Source organism: Notechis scutatus, chromosome 1 (genome assembly GCF_049901735.1).
Source record: "Notechis scutatus isolate UNSWTSFEM ecotype Mainland chromosome 1, rNotScu1.2, whole genome shotgun sequence".
NCBI lineage: Eukaryota > Metazoa > Chordata > Lepidosauria > Squamata > Elapidae > Notechis > Notechis scutatus.
Window position 1 is genome coordinate 230,130,545 of NC_142009.1, and position 17,245 is coordinate 230,147,789.

Sequence of the window (17,245 nt, forward strand, 5' to 3'; positions counted from 1 at the left end):
TACCTACTTCCTATAAGGGGAAGTTTGACATTTTGGCTTACTGGAAAATGAGATTATTATTCTTGATGCATCCTCAGACCTGTATTACTAGAGTTACCAGATCTGGAATATAAAAGTCTGAAGAAAAAAGCTTATATTGCAACAGAAATGGAAAAAACAGCATGGGACCTGAAACCATAAGAATCAAGCCATAAACATCCCGGAAAGAAAAACAAAGTCCAGTTGCCTTTTGGAAAAAAAAAAAAACACCTTTGGGATAACTAGGAAGGAAAATTAAATTCCTGTGTCCTCATTTAAAAAAAAAAGTTTGTACCTAGCAAGATATCATCATCTTCCTCCTCCTCTTCCTCCTTCTCCCCCTCCCCCTCCTCCTCCTCATAGAAGAGAAGTGGGAGTCAGAGTCAGAAATACAAGATTTCAAAGTAGGCTGATGCTGAAAGTGGATGTAGACTTTTCTTCTTCTTCTTCTCAGATTCTGGGGGTTGCAAAAGGAGAACTGAGAGGTAGAAGAAAAGTGTATTTTCTTATCTTATTTATGAAACAATTCTTTCCAAGCAAAGTGACCTAGTGCTAAAGTAATTGACAAATCCTGACAAGTTTTTGTTCCCTTCCTCTAAATGTCATGTTGAATTACAGCTTACTTATGCCATGTACTGTTCTTCCATCTATAAGCCACCAGACGTGCTGAGTTTGTAATTCCTTCACTGATCAGCCAGCCTGAGCTAGGCATTTGCAGGCATGTAGTCTCAACAGCTAGAATGCACCAGGTTGGAGAAAGCTACAATAACAGTTCTCATATGCACAATCCAGACAAGGCTAAATCCTCTTGAGGTTTTGATGCTATGTGTATTTACTGAACTAATTTTTGTTGAAATCACTAGGTCTTGTTTCTGGGCAAATGTGCATAAAGTCAGACACTATCACTAATCAATACAAGCACATGCATATTCAGTTTAGATTGCCTTCATTGATTTGCCTAGAGTTGAAGCTCATTTGGCTCAATCAGCTGTTAGATCATTCATTCATTCATTCATTCATTCATTCATTCAATTTCTAAACTGCCCATCTCCCTCAGATATTTGGACATGTTACAGATGCAGCATGGAACTGGATTGGATTTATGTATGCACACAACACTAATGCAGAACTAACCAACAATGTGCCTGGGGTTTGTAAACATAATGGATGATGCATGAATAAAGTATTTTCCCTGGTTTACTTTCCCATGAACATGGCTATTTTAGCTGTTCTTTTTATAGCTGCAGAAGCATTGATTTTCCACAGAAATTAATGAGTCACAGAAAGAGTGCAGAAAGCAACCAATTGGTAGCAGATATATGGAAATGTCATCTGAACTTGGAAGATTAGACTGGAAACAAGGAAGCAACCTGACTGTCAACTATCCCAGGTTGCTACTGTGGTAGGATTTATGAGACCTTAAGCCATTCCAGTTTCACATTGGCCACGAGGGCTCTGGAAGTTTAGTTTTGTGTTTTTCTCCAAAACTACAGCTCTATAGTATTATTACAATTTTTAATCATGGTTTATTGCTTAGGTAAATCATCTCTAGTCCCTAAAAGTTTTTTTGTTTGTTTCTAGGGCCTCTTTCAACTGCCCTAGTAAACTTTGATAGATGGATATTAAAAACCAGCAAACTATCTCTGCTCAAAATTTTTGTCTCACCAAAAGATGATCAAAGAGATAGCCCATTGTCCTGAAATCCCAAGCTGGTTTTCCATCCAAGAACTATCTTGCTTAGCTACCAGGATCAGCCAAAACTAGCCAGGTGCTGCCACAGGCTAAATCCATAGCTGAAATGCTAGTCATCCATTCAGAAAATTCATAATGGTTTTCTGGGATGTTTCTTGTCCAAGTAATTATTATGGCTGGAAAGAAATATCTCATCAGATCTAAAATGCTGGTGAATCTACTGAATGGTTACTATTAATTTTTGGATAACCTTCCCTACAGTTACAACTCAATACTTGCTAAATGAGCTAGTTTTCTTGAGTAATCTGGGAGTGAGGCTGATTGAAATGTCTCCTCACGCTTTAGTGGCCCTCTAAATGTTGTAAAAATGTGATTCACAGCATCCAAGTGATTATGCTTGCTAGGATGCTGGTAAATGTTATTCAATAACTTCTGGAAAGCTATCAGTTCCCCACCTTTAGAGATAAATATTTGCCCCAGAGAAAGTGAGTATTCTTTGAACAGTGATAAAAAAATATTTTGCAATCTTTGATGATTCAGCATAAGCCACTTTTGATCCTTTTGATACTAACAGGAAGAGGTTCTCTCAAAATCCTGATGTAAGTTGCAAGCTTATGTAACACTGATGGTATGGCCAAGGACAGGATATCATGGCTCACTGTGACCTGAATGGGACCTTGGAAGAGAAAATGTATTTGATGCTATGAGCTCCATCAATGAAGGAAGCAAGATTTAGATATAACAAACCAAGAACCAATGGTCTGAGTAAAACTGTAGTTTCAATGGACAGACAACAGTGCAGGGGCCTAACTTTGTTCTTGCTAAGGTTCAATTAATCTAATTCAGAGTCTGATTTTTATTATTCTTTATCAATTTGAAATAACCATGCTATAGATATGGGTAACACTAGAACTTCATTCCAGGGGTGTGATTCAATGTTTTTAACAACCGGTTCTGTGGGCGTGGCTTAGTTGGTGGGAGTGCCTTGGTGGTCATGTGACTGGCTGGGCATGGCCAACTCCACTTCACTCACATCGAGGCACACATCTCCTCGCCTGGCCTCTCGTGACTGTGAGGATGCTGCAATAATCGTAAGTGTGAAAAATGGTTATAAGTCACTTTTTTAAGTGCCATTGTAACTTTGAATGGTCACTCCACACAAGCAAAGTACCAGCAAAGGAGGGGGGAAAAACTCCAGAGAAGTTCCAGAGACAGGAAGTCTAAGCCTGCCAAAAATGTAAAAAGGGTTAACGGAGAGGCAGTTTCTGTAAGCAACACCAGAATGTTTCCTTCCTGCCTTCCTTACAGGATTAGGGCAGTAACTTCTTCTAACAACCGGTTCTCTGAACTGCTTAGAATGTTAAAAACTGGTTCTAGTGAATAGGTGCGAACCTGTAGAATCCCACCCCTGCATCATTCCCTTTCCCCCCCTGTTTTCATGTATTTTAGGGGTATCTGATGCTTATGGACTTTATTTTATGTATTTTTCTCGGGAACTTCAATGGGAAATCCAGAAATCCAGTCTAATATAGCAACTAAGGCATTTGGTTCTGGTGGAAGAGACCCTGATTCATGGCCACTTAATTTATTTATTTGCTGCCTACCTTGCCATGGGGCTACTCTAGGCAATCTACTTCCATGAGATTCATTAGGAAACAGCTCAACCTACCCAATGGAATTGTTGTAAGGAAAATCGGAGGAGGGAATACTATATAGCATATACTGTCTTGATTTCTTGGAGGAAAGGCAGGATATGAAGAAAATAAATTATAATAATGTTGCCCTTATTTATTGTTTGTCTGATGCTTATTTGTGGCAGCAGGATATGGGTTGTTAGAAAGGGAGAAGAATAAAGAGGCCAGAATATATGCAACCCATGGTCTGCAGGCTGCCCATCCTAATTTGACATCCCCCATCTCCACCCTTTCTTCTATATCAGTGATGGCTAACCTATGACACGCGTGTCACTCGTGACACGCCGAGGCAGTTTGACTGACACGCCTGTTGGTGTGGGGAAAACCTGCACATTTAGAGGCTGCCTGTGCTCTGCTCCAATCCCTGCTCCCTGCTTGTTGCGTGGAGGAGTGGTGCCACCGCTGCCGCAAGATCTTTGCAGCAGAGAACCAGTTTTAACCGCCATAAACTGAGGTTTGTCAGTTTCATTACCTCAGGAACGCTACAGGAGGAAAGGAGATCCATGAGGTTCACAGCCCTGTAAGGTGGCCTTCCGATCCCCACATCCTGCACCTGCAGCCCTGAGACCAGGGAGACGAGTTTCACAGCCCTATGTGATCACCCCAGCCCAGTCCGTCATAAACCAAATTATTGATATTTCTTGAAGTGACACACGACCAGAGGAAGGCTACACTTTTTCCCGATTTTCGACACACCAAGCTGAAAAGGTTAGCCATCACTGTTCTACATGATTGGGACACAATAGATGTCATAACATCTAGGTGAAAGGGCATAGAGGTAGATTGCATCTAGTTTTGCAATCTTGATAATTTTATATAGAGCAAAACATTCATAAACATGTCTATTCCCTGTATTGTTTGCCTCCTTTGTACCACATTTGTATTAAGTCTGCCCTGGAGATCTAGAGAAATAAAAATAAATTGGAATCATTGCCCATTTCACATCTCGCCTGGGCCAAGAGAACTGAGGTTGCTTGCTCCTTAAATAGGGCTGGGTAAACATTTATTTTAACAGGTATCATTTTAGAAAGCATTTTGAAAAGGAACTTCATGCGCCCATGCCCTTATTTGGATATCTGAAAATAAGCATAAAATCTATTTGTTTCATCAGAGGAATTAAAAAAAAAAGCATGCTAATATTTCTTCCTTAAGACTCAAGTTAATAGTTAAATCACTGCCAATGACAACAAATGTCAGGGCAAGAAAGAAAAATAAGCAGAGAATGTCTGAGAAATAGGCAGACTCTGTCTACCAGCACTGAAAAGGAGGAACTGAGGACACATGCTTTTATTCCCAACTCTGGAGGTCAAGAAATGACCCCAAGGCTTCACTTGATTAAGTCTTGCAGCATTTCAAAAACCATTTTAAAGAGGACCACCAGCACAGGAAGATTAGACCACATGTTACCAAAACATTGAGTCCAGATAAGAGATTCCGAGCACCACCATAAAATTGTTATTTTAATTATAATATGCACTGTGAACTTCATGGATTTCAGTAAATTATGAAATAGCCATCTGGAATGTTGTGGAGAAGTCTTCTCTAATCTCTGGCCTGTCAGCTTCAAAAGTAATATCTTTAACATATTTCAATAATGCAAATGCCCTTTAGGGTATATTCTTTTTTTAAAATATAATTTTAAGTTTTAAAAACAAGAGCAAAAATTTATGCAAACTAAAATAGAGTAAGAAAGAAGACAGCGTTAGTGCAAAAAGAAAAAAAAACCAGAAAAGGAAGAAAAGGAGATATTAAAAAGTGTTTTCTGTTTTTCTTTATAACATTTATAAGTACAATTACAGATATATCTTTTTCTCTAAAATTACATTGTGACTCTCTTCTTTCTATAATCTACCCTATCTAATCAACAAAATCATAAATCATAAGTTCACTTATTTCTATTTTACACAAAAAGTCCATAAGGGACTTGGAGTCAGCAATAAATATAGAACGGTGTTTTCTTTAATCAAAGTCAACAAATTTCCTATATATTCTTCATATGTGCTATCTAAATTCTAAATCATATTTGTCAAAATCCAGCAACTTAGGCCAATTGAAAGTATGATAAATAAAGTTAAACCATACCACAGGAAGTGGAGGTGGAATAGAATGAGGTAGAGCAGTTGAGTTGACTTTAAAATCTGATTCCTTGGGGTGTTTTATTTTCTGAAATGCAGGACAGAAAAAGTTTCTTCCTGTTCTATGCCCAGAAGCCAATCTGGCAGCCCAATCTTATTTTGAACTGACACAAGCCCAATGGTGGAAAAACAGCCTCTCTGCTCTTGAGAGTCATAAGTTAGCTGATAAAGCCATTAAATGAGATTTTCCAGATAGCTGATCCAATTTTTCTGTGGTTGGGGCATCTATTCAGAAGAACAGGCAAGGGCTAAGTTCTTAGGAGGAAGGGCCATGTAGGAAGAATTGTACTATCTGCTGCTACAGCTCCTATATTTTAAACATCTGGGGTCTGAGGCAGTTAATTTATTGTATGTCATGGAAAGTTTGGCTCCTGGCATGCATGATTGAACAAGAACTGCCATTCTGGGGAGATTTAATTTGGTCGGGTCAAGAATGATGAGTTCTGGTGAAGTAGGCTGTGAATTCAAAAATGAGGCAAAGGAGAACCATCTCTTATTGCAGAAATTCAGACCTCAGTACCAATATGTAGCCAAATGTTAGTTTTTTATGTACCTTTGCTGCTATCTAATGTTCATCCAGATTTTTGCAACTCATGTATGATAGATTAGATCCCTGACTCTAAATAATTGGTTAATTTAACAAGACATCAAATGGAAAGACTGAAATAAAAATACTGTGCGTGCAGATGATATGTCACAACAGGAAAATAGATTCAACTGCCATTTCCCACTAACCCAATAAGTTCTTCCAGCTGCTGTCCTCCAGTTTCCTAAATAAAGAGAATCCAAGAATGGAATTGTAATCTTATATACTGTACATGTAGATTCAGCTACCTAACTCGAAATGTCTCTGCAGCTCTGACATTTTTCCAAGCTGTCTAATCACCAAGAAAGAATAGAAGGGTTAAAAACAATACAATACTTCTGATGGAGGCTTTACATCCTTTGCTGCGATTTCAGAGGATTACAATGAGGGCATCTTCTGTTTGTAGTCCTCTTGTATTTCCACACTGTTTTCCTCTTTTACTAGGTACTAGAGAGGTATCTATTAGGTATCTTTTACTAGGTACTAGACATCTTTTCCATCTAGTCTTGATTGTTGCAGTCAACTGTGCACAACCATCTGCAGCCTTTTGGCTGGAGAATTCTGGGAATTGAAGTCCACAAGTCTTAAAGTTGCCAAGTTTGGAGACCTCTGCTGTAGTTTATAGTTTGTTCTAGGGAAGAGCCACAGCCAATCAGAAAACAACAACAATCCCAATGGCTTTATTTGCACCAGGGCTACTACTTCAAAAGGCGAAGCTCTTGTTCTGCAATGTTTGTTTTCAGGCCAGATCCCATGCTGGCATTCGAACTGTTCTGCTTTGTGTCTGCCTAAGTCAGCTTCATTTTTCAAGCATCCATCCATGGACACCATTTAGCACTTCTTGGATCCTTTGCTAAAAAGTGTGGCCAAAAAATATGGTCCCTTCAGCCTGAATGTACATATCTGTGAAAACCACAAAAGGGTGGGGTTAGTTATCCCTCCCTCCCCCCCACTCTACTTCCACACAATTTGCATTGGAATAATTTAGGATTAACTACCAATGGTATGCGAGTCCTGTCTTCTTCCTCTGGCTAGTGTTGGGTCTATCAAGAAGGACCTCTTTCTTAGTCTAATGTGTTCCTAATTACTTGTACTATGCTTGTCTCTGACTGGCTGTCTACATAAGCTCTGCATTTTATCCATTGTTTGTAGCATATGCAAGTCTTCCTGCCTGGTCCTGCTTACAATATTAATTGCCTCTTCTTTAAAACAGAATGTAGATCTTTACAGATATGCAAAAAACGTTTTTTTAATTCATAAAAGAGAACGCAATTATCAAAAGTGAGGAATATGAATTTAGAAGAGCCAAGAAAAGAAACCACTATGAAAACTTTATAAAGCAACGGAGCTGTGAAGGAATGAAAAACAGGGTACAAGCACGAGGCAGAGAAAGAGTCTTAAAGAAAGAAAAATGTGGAAGACTTAGCGTTTACACATTTATCATTACTTAATAATGATTACTATAATAGTAAATTATAAAGTAAATGTATAAGTATATTGTTATCATTAATTACAAGCAGTTTTAATGCCTTTAAACATGGAAATAATATCGAAAAAGATGCCACTGAAGTGGCCCCATAAAAAAAATCATATATTGTAAAAGATTGCATTATGTAAGAATCTCATTTAAGGTTGGTAGACAAAAGAAGCCATTTTGCAAAGGATGCTGGCTTCGTAATTAGATCTCCCAATGTTCTTATTGTTGGAAATATTTAAAGCAGCACCGGGGAGATTTAAATTTGGCTGGTAACTTTCATTACCCAAACTAGGTAAGATTCTCAGTGCTAGTGATCAGATTAGCACTGATGATATTACCTAGTTTGGGTAATTAAATGTCTGCAAGAAAACAACCAAGTTCAGAGAATACCAAGGATCCCTCATTTCAAACTTCAGCTACAAATATTCTCCTTTATTGATGGAATAATGCTGGGGTGAGGAGTCCATGCTCCTCTCCCCCACCACCAACCACCAGGCATCTGCTCGAAAGAATGCTTCCTGCCCCAAACCATAATTAGTCCAAGAAAGGATAAGGATAGGTAAAGGAATACATGGATCAATTCCTTCTATGAAGTAATTTTGTGTCTTAAATCAGAAAATCGGCTCCACATTGCTTTGCTGAAAGTTGAAGTCCTCCACAGTTGCGTGGAAAATGGAGTAATTGTAATGTCTCATCACAGAACTGTAACATTCAACTTTGGGCTCTTAGCCAGATCTCAAGATCAAGTTTTAGTGTTGTTTCTTTCAGCATCTGCCAGGGTCTCTGTACTTAAAAGATGTTGAGGCATGTTCTAGGACTCAGTTTCATTCTCTGGGCATTGGATGTCCTGGACCTCATGACTCACTTATGTGAAATGTGTGTGTCCCAAACACCTTTAGCACGCATAAATATATAGATATACACTCACAGCAAATAAATAGTTTTGTCTGCTAATATCTGAAATTGTCCAGGAACAGTTTGGAATCCACAGCCGTAGAACAAATAAAGGAAGTAAAGAGGAAGTTTACTCATAATAGCTCAATCAAAAGTGGCAAAATAAATAGTAAATGGCTGACTTCAGACATCGCTCTAAGTCAAAATGTTATTTCTCTGGTAATGGATTAGTACAGGGGTCCCCAACCCCTGGTCTGTGGACTGGCATTGGTTCGCGGCATGCCAGCAACTGGGCCATGCAAACAAGCAAAGCCCCATCTGTTAAGTTTGGAGAATAATGGAGACCAGACATCTGACCAGTGACTTCTCCATGGGATGCAGGCAGTACACAAAACAACCCCCCCTCCAGTCTGTGGAAAAGTCTCTCTCCACGGAACTGTTCCCTGGCACCCAAAAGGTTGGGGGCCGCTGGATTAGTATGTTGTATTAATCAACATAAAACGTGCTAATTTCATTGACAGGTTAGTGTGTTGTGCAAAATGACCAACTGACTTATTCAACAAAGCATAATTTAGCAAATCATAGCCTAGAATGATGTCTGAATCCTATCAGTGTCAGACAAAGGCATTTAAAAAGGTATTCTTTTCTGAAGAATATTCAGCAAATATTCACAGTTTAGGATCAACCCAGGCTTTATTGAAAAGCCTAAAAATTGTCCAAATATCTCCATAATATGCATGTCATTCCAAGCAAAATTCTGTTTTGTAAGTTGAATGCTGTAAGGTCAAATAATTCTATTTTTTTTCAGGTGGTTTCAGAATTCTACTCTTATAGCTCCTAATGCTCTAGTTAGTAAGTAATTGTGGGGGGAAATTATTGATCTATTCTATCATCTTTGTATTTCAATGATTACATCTCAATATTTTATCTTCTTTTTCAGTTACTTACTTTTTCAGCTACTCCACTTTCATTCGATATTGCCATACCTATAAGTAAAATCTATTTTTTCTTCAACTACCAAGACATCTGGTGCACTGTGTTCTAGATATCACATAATTTGAATTCAGAAGTTCCTTACAATTCTGGGGATGGTAAAATGATATTATTTTTATTACTAGCACTACTGTGGTCATTAAGTGAGGTTCATATCATACAATAACCTGGACATGTTGGTCATATTGTTCTGTGTGCAATAGCTTTTTCAATAGCTGATAGTGCTCAGCATTGAAGTTGTAAGGTATAAGCTTTACTGAGTCTTTTTATTTTAATCATCCTTAACAGTTCTAGAGCATTTTTCAATCATATATTGAACCAGTGGTGGGATTCATTTTTTTTTATTACCGGTTCTGTGGGCATGGCTTGGTGGGCATGGCTTGATGGGCATGGCAGGAGAAGGATACTTTAAAATACCCATTCCCTCCCCACTCCTGGGGGAAGGTTACTGCAAAATCCGCATTCCCTCCCCACCCCACTAACCTGCTTTCCAGCTCCGTTTTCCTGTGCAGGGCAACAAAAGAAGACCCAGCCGATCAGCTGGGACTTGGGAGGCAGTGAATAGATGGGGGCAGTTTTAAGTATTACCAAATATGGCCATAGAGTCGACTAGCAGACTCCATTCATTGGCCCAGCCACTGGAGGGAGAAATAAAGTCCCATCAGTGGCTGAAGCTTTGGACAGTGCCGGCTACAAAAGCCAGCGCCTGCCATGGCTGAAGCAATAAAGACTTTTACCTGTTCCTGCCGTGTCCTGCCTCTTTATTCCGTGGACCCACTTAACAGGCGGGGCCAGTCAGAGGTAGAATTTGCTGATTCTCTGAACTCAGTGGTGGGATTCAACTTTTTTTTAACTACCGGTTCTGTGGGCGTGGCTTGGTGGGCATGGCAGGGGAAGAATACTGTAAAATCTCCAGTCAGAGGTGGTATTTGTTGGTTGTTGAGGTACTCCCCGTTAGGAGAATGAGTGCATTCAGGGAAACGTAGTGAGAGTGGTGAGGAATAACACACAACCAGCATACAGATATACTGAATAGTAAAATGTAGGTTTTACTTCATGTAAACGGGTAAACAAAGTCCAACAAACAGTCCAAATCATACACGGTTAAAGCAGGTAGTATTCAATACAATCAGTCCAGGGATAATCCAAAAACGAAGTCCAGTATCATAAAAAAGTTCAGTAAACGGAGTTTGCTAACAGTTTGCAAGACTCACAGCAATCCAAGCAGAATGACAATCAGGCAAAAGGCAATAGGGAAATGCAAGAAAACAAACCAGGTTTCTAGCAAATTCCATCTTATGGCCGTCGGAGGAACCTCAGCCAATTACGCAATTACAGCACTCTCTTAAAAATACAACAGTATTAAATAACTAACCTGGTTTATATATTGCCAACCCAACTGTTAGGTGACTATCATTCCTAACATTGGTTCTCTGAACTCAGTGGTGGGATTCAACTTTTTTTTACTACCGGTTCTGTGAGCCTGGCTTGGGGGACGTGGCAGGGGAAGGATACTGTAAAATCTCCATTCAGGGGTGGTATTTGCTGGTTCTCCGAACTACTCAAAATTTCCGCTACTGGTTCTCCAGAACTGGTCAGAACCTGCTAAATACCCACCTCTGATTGAGCTATTGATATAGGATCAGAGCTAAGTATAAGGGTTGCATGGAAAAGACCCCATAGCGTCTCCTGGGTGGCCTGGGGGAAAAAAAACACTTCTGCCTGAAACCTTGAAGATCAATATTCTTAGTATCTGCCTACATGGACTGACAATCTGAATCCATAAAAAGTTACTTCCTTAGGTTTCCAATCTGTCACAAGAAAGCAGCAGAAAGCTTAAACGTTCATCTCATTGGAGTGGATACTTCTGTCCTTCCACTTTGTAGGACAAGAGAGAAGTTCTGACATGGAAAGGAATGAACAAGTGTGATCTGAACAAACAAAACCCTTTCAGATATTGAACTGAACGGGGTGGGGGGTGGGGAATCAGCCTTTTCAGGTCCTGGCAGCAATTACTGAAATCTGTGAAAGACATAGATAGTTGTGGCTTTGTCTGGATTTCTTTTCCGCGTAGGAAGTTCTGAATTAGCCACCAGACCTTTGCTTATGTTTCCCAAAGGAAGAAATGTAATCGCTAACTGGGAAAGGCATCCACTCCCACATACAGATTTGCAAGTTTTAAATTTTAAAACCAGAAGCGAGAGGACTGCCTGCAAACACCTTTCCCTTTGCAGATTCCTGGGTGAATCCATTGCCCCTGGACACATTTTTTTGTTCTTTGTCAGCATAAGCTTTTGTCAGTATATGCGGCTGCCATTCTTCAGAGAGAGAGAGAGAGGAAATCTTTCTCAAATTAATCATGAGCTTTGGCTTGTAGATACAGGCCTCTTTGGGTTTTAGCCTCTCATACCAATTAGACAGTGATTTAGAGCTAGGTTAACTCTGTTAGAAAGAAAGCCTGCCTCCCTGAGAGATGGTAGGAAAGATATACGCTCTCAAACAAATGTGAAGCTAAAAGGGAATTGAAAAGGAACACATCTGCTTAAAAAGAGGACAGCCGGGGTGAACCAGTCCATTATACTAGGTAAATGCAGGTTGATTTTCTGCATTTAAGAGTTTATGTATATGTGTGTATTGTATATAAACAAGATGGATCAACGACATCAGCAAGTATTGCGGGCCCAATTGGCAAAAGAAAGCTCAGGATCATATTGGCTGGAAATATGTGGAAGAGGCCTTCATCCTGCAATGGATAAACAATAGTTAAAATGATGATGATGATGTGTGCATATCTATATGCAAAATCAGTAGCTGTTGTATATCCTGGGTGAGTTGCAGAGAATTGTGGAGCATGTGCTGTGGGGCACACATTAGTCATTTGAGCAGTTCCTGACTGTAACCGTTGCCCATTATGAACTCATGAATTGTTGAGCTATGGCCGTGATGGCAAACCTATGGCACGTGTGCCACAGGTGGCACGCAGAGCCATTTGTGCTAGCATGCGAGCCACAGGCAAGCTTACTTCACTGTGCATGCATGTGCCTCATAGCTGATTTTCAGCCGGTTTGAGGCCTTTTTCGCCTTCCCAGAGGCTTGAAAAAAACCTCTGCAGGCTTTGCAGGATGAATAATAGGCCCATTTTGTCACTTCCGGTAAAGACCAGAAGTGACGAAACAAGCCTATTATTCGCCCTGCAAAGCCTGCAGAGGCTTTTTTCAAGCCTCTGGGAGGCCGAAAATCAGCTGTGAGATGCAGTGCAGGTAAGGGGGGGGGAATTGCATGCACATGTGCAGGGGGCGTGGGGGGGCTGCACGCATAGCCTTCTGGGTGCTGGCACGTGCAAGCGCATGCACATTTTTTGGCACAGGAGCCCAAAATGGTTAGCCGCTTCTGGCGTCCAACATAAAGAGACATGCTGACTGAGACAGTTGGCAAATATAGTTAAAAAACACTGGAAAATCCATAGGTTTCCCCATCCTGGTGTAGAGTATGTCGTACATCATCAGACATTTCCTCCGTCTACTGGGAGGTGTCTGCAATTATTGGTTTTACTTAGGTGCACTTGAAATGCTTCTAAAAAATTCTAAGAATCCCTGAGACCCAACATGTAAGGTGCTGGGCTATACCAGAGCCAAAGTTAATGACTTTTGCTTTCCAGAGCACACTCCCTGATACCTTCCAAGAAGCAACCCCATTTTGTGAACAATTAATATTGTGATCAAGACCTTGCAGTTGTGCAAAATCTTGTTCTATTCTTGTGGTTTCCATAGTCAGGGGATGTCCATATGATGATGATTGTTCTCTGAGAAACGAATAAGCCATGGGAATAGAGAAAACAAACAGTGGGTGCTTTTTATGCCAGCTAATTCCTCTTGGAAGATTTTTTTTCTTTCTAGCCTGTTCAGAAGAAAATCTAGTTTTCTAATAGCTGGTCTATTATTATTATTTTCTGCTCAGTTTCATCCTTCCCTTGGCTCAGACTATTACAAATCCAGGATAATTGCAATAAATTAAGTCAGGTTATAGTTTCACCCATAATCAAAATAGCTTGGATCAATCCTGAATGTGGGCATAACTAAACAGAGGGGGCTTGCTGAATGTTAGTCTTGGTGTGAATAGTTGGAAGCCAGCAATTCTCAAATTTGAAGATGCAATTATATCTTTACATGTTCAAAACATCATTCAGATTCAAGTTCACAAAGTACTTTGCCAAGTATCTTTTATTCAATGGGAATGGTAGGAGTAAAAGATTATGGATCTGAAGACAACTCTACGAGGCACTTCAAACTTTACACAGCAATGGGCAATCAATTGCTTCATTTGACTTAATTCTTGTTTGCAATAAAAATCCTAAACTAACTGAATCTGTCTGTGAAATGTCTACAGAATATAAACCTAAAGATCTTTGATGCCCTTCCAAATCATGGTTATGACATTTCCTATGCTGAACTTTCCTCTAGATTCCCAAATTCCAATCAGTAAGTTTCTTTTGTTGTATACCTATATAATCACTGAAATTTTATCAATTTTGAAGGGAGTGGGGAGTGGAAGAATATACAATTTTTTAGGTGCTGAGAAATTTGGAAATCAAAATATGGTTTTACCACAGACTCCTAAGTTTAATAACATTCATAGCATGTTGGAAAACGGAAACAGCAAACCATTTACAAAATAAAAGAGAATTGAGTTCTCTTTCTGAACCAAAGGTGCTTTTTCAAAAGGCAACTGGACTTCCTTGTTTTTCTTTGAAGACATTTCACTTCTCATCCAAGAAGCTTCTTCAACTCTGACTGGATGGTGGGGAATGGAAGAATTTATACACCTTGCAGACAGCTGGTCATTTGCATCCTTTTTAGAGAGTCATTGAGGCCACTTGGAGGGTTACCTGAGTAGTACAAATAGGTGTGGAGCCTTCTTTGAACTCTTGAAAGGAGTGTGTTGTAGATAGATGATGCTGTATCCCTCCTCTTCTGTTGAGAGGGGATTGTTCAATTTTGACATAGATGGCCTCTTTGACCCCTTTTTCAAACCAGTGGTCCTCTCTGTGCAAAATGTGCATTTTGCTGTCTTGAAAGAAAAACAAGAAAGTCCAGTTGCCTCTTGAAAATGCACCTTTGGGACAACTAAGACTTGGATGACTGGGAATCTCTATAGCAGGGGTGGGCAAACTTTTTGGCTCGGGGCCGCATTGACTTTTAAAATTTGACAGACGGGCCGGGTCAGCACAAGATTTTTGGGAATCGCCCCCCCCCCCTCTTCTCCTCCTTCCCCTCCCCTCGGAGGCTCCCTCCCCTCGGAGGCCCCCTGAGTAAGGAGTTGCTACCGCCGGCGCGGCTCAGCGCGGCTCCAGTCCCGCGTTGCCTCGGGAAGGGAAAGGCAAAAAGGAAGAGCCGCAGTGGTGCTTTGCAACGGGAGCAGCGGCACCGGAGGCTCAGGCTCAGCGGCTCCTGGTTTTGCCTTTTCCTTCCCAAGACAACGCGGGACTGGAGCCGCAGGGAGCTGCGCCGGCAGTAGCAACTCCTGACAGCCCCAGCCGGACACCTGAGCGGAGCCTGGGCGAAACTGCCTCTTGCTGCTGCCGGAGCACCGCCGGTCGCCTCCTCCAAGCAGCCTGCCCGCCCACCGGGCTTCCCCTCTGCCGCGCGGCTCGGGGCCAGGCGCAAGCACCCGCGAGTTAAAGGAAGCCGAAAGTTGCTGGGAAGTTGCTCGGGTGCTAGGAGCAGGCTTTTAAAGTGCCGCCCGAGCAGGACCGCCGAGCCGGAAAGCGGGGCACCAAGGCAGGGCAAAGCTCCACCAGCAGCGGCCTAGCTTTAGGTGGCTTCAAGCAGCCCGCCCGCCCGCCAGGTGGAACCCTTCCCGCTCCTCGGCGGGAAGACGCTCCAGCCTGCAAGCTTTGCCTTTGCAAAGTTTAAGCCTGGAAGCCCCGAAAAAAAGGGGGATCGGCGGGGACTCACCTTCGGAGAGGTCGCACTCGAAGGTGATTTCGAACTCCCAGCTGAGGCCTTTGCAAATTTCTTTTCTTTCCTACCCTAGATCTCTCCGCACTGTTTTGCAGCTTTAGGGGCCACGTGGCACAGGACAATTATGCCACGCCCAGCGATTTTTTTCAGGGGCAGGCCGGATTGGACAGACCAATGGCAGCGATTTTTTTTCAGGGGCAGGCCGCATTGGACAGACCAACGGGCCGGATGTGGCCCGCGGGCCGTAGTTTGCCCACCCCTGCTCTATAGGGTTCTCTTTCTGAATATTTTTTATCTGAGGATTAGATGATTTGCAGATTAGTGGAGTATTATAGAGTATTACAGAGTACAGAAATGGTGCTTCTGTATAATTTTTTTTGCAACATTTGAAAATATGGCTAATCTTCAATTTATGACTGGTCATTTAACAGCCATTTGAAATTATGACAGCCGTGTAAAGGGAGCTTTATGGTAAGTAAAACACTTCTGACCTTTGTAAAACCTTGTGCCCTCCCCTCAGTGGTTACATTGTAAGATATATCATATTGTATTGTATCATATATAATCAGGTAATTATGTTGTATGACACAGACAAAACTTTTTCATTCAAAGATTGGCCCAGAGGTGGTATTCAGCAAGTTCTGACCAGTTCTGGAGAACTGGTAGTGGAAATTTTGACTAGTTTGGAAAACCGGCAAATACCACCTCTGACTGGAGATTTCACAGTATCCTTCCCTACCACACCCTCCAAGCCACACCCACAGAACTGGTAGTAAAAAAATTTGAATCCCACCACTTGATTGGCCTGTTTCCATCCTCTGCTTTTGAATGTGGTGTTAATATTGAAATTATAGCATGAACTATCAGTATTGATTATTAACACATATACGATAATTTACTTGAGTATTCACTAATATTACCATCAGAATCACTTAAATCTCATGGGAAAAAAAGAAAGAAAAATGATTTTTAATTTTTTTTAAAAAATGCAAAATTTGACTAGATCTAAAGGATATTAAACTAGTGTTGTGGGTAACCGTGTCTTTCTTTAGACATTAAAATTCCAGGGTAGAACCACATCAAGCATTCCACTTTAATGGTTATCTATGTTAATAAAAAAAAGCTGGCTTTGACCTTTGTCCTCCTTTGCTTGGATATTTAGCACAAACTTTAATATTTTCTTAGGGCTGAAGGGAATGAGAGAAAGGACAAGGGTAGGTTTTAAATTCTACTTAGCCAAGCTTGGGGCTCTTTTTGGGGGGCTGGCATTCTGCGATCAGCTCCGGGTCACGAATCCCTTTTATCATGATTATCTAAAATGTTCCTATTCAGAAGCACTAAGCAGACACTGGCCTCTCTGGGATCAGAAAGGAAGGGATTAAAAGTTATGGGAGGAAGTATGTATCTCTCATATGGAAGAGCCAGGCAGCTTCAAAGAAAAACATCTGGAGTAATGTGCCTGCCCTGAAAATTAGATCAATCAAAAGGAGGAACATTTTTCATCCTTTCAGGGAAACTTCTCCAGGAAAGAATGAATGTCTGGACTGTCAGAAATATGCAGGCATTGATATCCCACAAACCATCAATTCTTTCAACATCAGTTTTTTCCTTTGTTTGTCACTGATTGCATTTTCTTTTGGGATTATGTTGTCTGAATATCCTAAGAGTATACTATACAGTATGAAGGCAAAAGAGATTTCTTTCTTAAATCAGTTTAGTTGAAGAACAAACAAATCTACAATTCCTAGAAATATTTCATATATTATCAAAATTGTGGAAGAAGACTATATGCATTA